Here is a 4,098-nt window from a genome sequence, read left to right on the forward strand (position 1 = left end):
TAACTTTGCGTGGAAAAATCAACAACACAATTTTCAACCTATGGCACAAAAAGAAGGGCCACCAAGATTTTTCCCGCGAAAAAACAGTCAAATGCATAACCAAGTCAGTAGTTCGCAGGCACCGCAATCTTCATCCTTGGAGAGTTTGCTGAAGCAATATATTGAAAAGAATGAAACAGTGCTTCAAAATCAAGCGACGTTCATCCGCAATCTTGAAATTCAGATAAGACAGATTGCGGGCGAATTCAAAAATAGACCACAAGGAGTGTTGCCGAGCTCAACTGAGCTCCCTCGCAACTTTGGGGGTACAGGAAAGGAAACAATGCTTAGCAGTCTCCTTGCTAAGTGAAAAAATGACAGTGGAAGTAGGGGAAGAACCCATCATGACCAACTCGAATGCGGTGACAACCGAGGACCCGTTGACATATGATTCAGAAGAGCCCGAGAAGATGAACCTAGAAGTTGCGTCCACATTCAAGCCTCGAACACAAGATAGAAGAAGTACAGCTACCATCATTCCCGCAAAGATTGAAAAAGAAACAGAATGATGAAGGTAAGATCACTACAGTGGCAATAACGCAAAATACTATGATCCCACAAAAAATGTGCGACCTAGGAAGCTTCACGATACCATGCTCAATTGGAGGGGTCTACATTGGTCAAGCACTATGCGATCTTAGGGCGAGTATAAACTTAATGCCGCTATCAATCTTCAAACGATTGAATATAGGCGATAATACCTTTGAAGAAATTTTTCTTCATGTATTTTCCTCGATCAATCACCAACGCATCCAAATATTACGAATGCAATGATCAACTGGGAGATCCTCAATCACCAGTGAGTAAAACATGATCCTCAATCTTCAAACAAAATAAGACACCACCACAAGATTACCTTGATATTCTCGGTGTGAGAATCCAAGAGTTGTGGGCTCTGTATAAATTTAGATAGAGGGAAGGAGGAAGTAAACGATCGAGTATGCGATGAACAATTATATAGAAGAAGAAATCTATTGTATAGACTTGATACTCGATCGTGTAGAAACAAGTACTATCGTATAGTAACTCGACGCTTGATTGTTTAGGCTCTGTAAAACTATCATGTAGTAAAACTCCTTTTACTCGATAGTGATTTTTTTTGTGAGACGATTCGACCGAATGAATTGAAAAACTTTTTTTCCTTTTTATCACACAGTTACCATGAAACCGTGTATAACCACCCATTCAAGTCGGTTATTGAGAAAAAGAAATATTAATTATCATATAATTAATAAATGATAAATAAATATAATAACTAACTTATCATATTATATTTATAACCTATAGTTTTAATATTGCATCATATGCAACATATAAACCATAATTCTTTTTCTATTTTTATGGCATTTAATATAAACCATATTTATATTAATTCCTCGAATCTAATAATGTATCAAATACATCATATCACTTATATCATATATAATTGAATCAATTTAATTATATCATATATAATAAAATTCCCTTTTGTTAATTTGAACACTTCAAACTAACACAAAATCTGATTCTTAACTTGAATCCATTGAGCTACCAAGGGGACCTTATGAACATGTAGCTTAAAGCACCAACGGTATGTGAATAACTGACTATACTCTTTAATCACGATATCCACCATCCGTTAACAGATGGGCACTCCATTAAAGACCGATAGCTGCACTTTTCGCACTATAGATATATATGTTTGTGATCATATAACCAATCAACAGTGCAATGACCCTTCACAAATCGCTTGTAAGTACAGCTGGACAAAATTACCATTTTCCCCCTGTAGTTACATCTAACTCCTTAAGTACCACTAATTCCTCTAATGAACAATAAGTCATAGTCCCACTATGATTGAGTCCTCTCTTCCCAAGAGAAGGTTTGACCACTATGTTCAAGACCTAGAATCAGCCCTTAAGGGAGCAATTTATCTACTTACCTCTGCATTGGGGAAGAAGTGAGTTCCTCTTTGTGAAGCTGAGTTTCCAACTCCCTAATCGGACGAATCCCCAAAATGGTAGGCTTGTTGAGTTGGCAATCTGGCCACTCTCACCCATACAAATCAAAGGACCGCCTTCATGAGCAGGAATTCAAAACTCACTCAGGATTCAGGTCATGTCACCTATGGCCATTCTAGTGAAATTGTAAGTCTCTATTATCAACGGTGTTATATAAATAGACTAATCATTTCGTGGTCTGGTCTTATACAAACTCTTTGTACAAGATACCCTCGCTCGCATATCTCCATATGAATGTGAAGAAGTATATCAGCATGCAGTGGAAGCAACAAGGATTAATAAGCATTCTAATTCATTAATTTTGGCTGTAAATAAAGCATGTTCATACAATAATAAGAGGGTTTCAAGTCATACCTCTGTAGAACCTTTTTAATCTCATATTCAGCTACAAATCTTCTCCAATTCTTCTTGTAAACCACCTCAAGATCTTCCCTACTATTCTTTTGGAGCTTTAGATTGAGTTGTGGGACTCAAAATAAGCTTGAATGAAGGGAGTTTGGAGAAGAAGCTCACTGATGCAATTTGAAGAACACTTCTTCAACCTTACAAGTTTTCAGCAAAACTTCAGCAAGTTCATAAGCTCTACTGCATGCCCGATTTCTACTTCCATCTTCTCTATTTATTGCAGGACATTCATGCAAAGAAGAAGATTGCATGAGGTGAAGCTCATGCTTGTGAATCATGATTCAAGTGGACAAATTAGTGAGCTGCTTGAAGGTGTTAATGGAAAAATCCAATTTTCCACTTTGTGTTTTTCCAAAATTTTCCAATTTTTAAATTGATTTCGAAAATCAATTTTGATTTCAAAAATTGAAATTATTATTAATTTTACAAAATTAATTTTATAATAAAATTAATAATAAATAATTAATTAAACAATTTAATTAATTCTAATTAATTTAATATCAAATATTAAATTAATTTTACACAAATTCCACCTTTATGAATTTAATATTTAAATATTAATTAATTCTCCAATTTCGTTTAATTCCAAAATTAAACACATAATTATATCTCATATAATTACTAATTCCCTTAATTCTAATTTGAACGTTTCAAACTAACTTATCATGCTATTTTAAGGCTAATCCATTTACGAGATAGTAGGAGAACCTCGTGGGCCTACAGATCATGGGCTCCAACAATCCAAAATTAATTAGTTAAACTCTTAACATCAAATTAATCCCCATTCGCTAACTAATGGGTCACTTCACTAAAGCCCATAGTTGCACTCCCCTCAATGTAGATATATTATGTCCACATGATTTAACCATAATTAGTAAGTCGACCCTTCATAGGTTGTTCGTAATAACGGTTAGGTCTAATGTCTATTTTACCCCCGAGATTACATTTTGTTCCTTAAGTTCCTATTGATCCTTTAATGAACAACTGGTTTGTGATCCAGTCACTAAACCAGATCCTCTCAGCCCAGTAAGAGGGTTGGGCCTCTTGTTCAAGACCTGGATTCAATACTTAAGAGAACAATCTTTCTCCCATCTCTAAATCGGGTAGGTGTGAATTCCGTCTTGCACCTTATGTCCTCAACTATCTACCTGGTCTTACCTCTGAAATGGGAGGCTTATTGAGCCGACGCTATTGAGGCAACCCTCACCTATACAAATCTAAGGATAATCCCAAACAAACAGAAGTTTATAGATAGCTCAGGATTAAGATTGGGTTACCTAGGTCATCTAAGTGAAATAGTTAGTCTTATACAGTAAACAACGTTATAAAGTAAGAATGACTTATTTCTTGGTCTGATCTTATGAAAACTCATTGCATAGGACACCTCTACTTCTCATGTCAATACATGAACAAATCTTGATCACTTTGTTTATAGTATCTTTACAGTAACTTATAACAACTACAGAGTAGGCCATATCCAATAGTGTTACCAGAATAAGGTACCCAACCTTAATCATGTACTATAGATCATTTTGGCTGTTTACTCGAACTTGATCCATCTCTATATCTCTACATAAAGTTCAAGTATTCATATAATAGCCATGGATCTTAGTTTATTGGATTTAGACTTTTACGTATACAATTTATAGAATCA

Source organism: Benincasa hispida, chromosome 1, assembly GCF_009727055.1.
Source record: "Benincasa hispida cultivar B227 chromosome 1, ASM972705v1, whole genome shotgun sequence".
NCBI classification, from domain to species: Eukaryota; Viridiplantae; Streptophyta; class Magnoliopsida; order Cucurbitales; family Cucurbitaceae; genus Benincasa; species Benincasa hispida.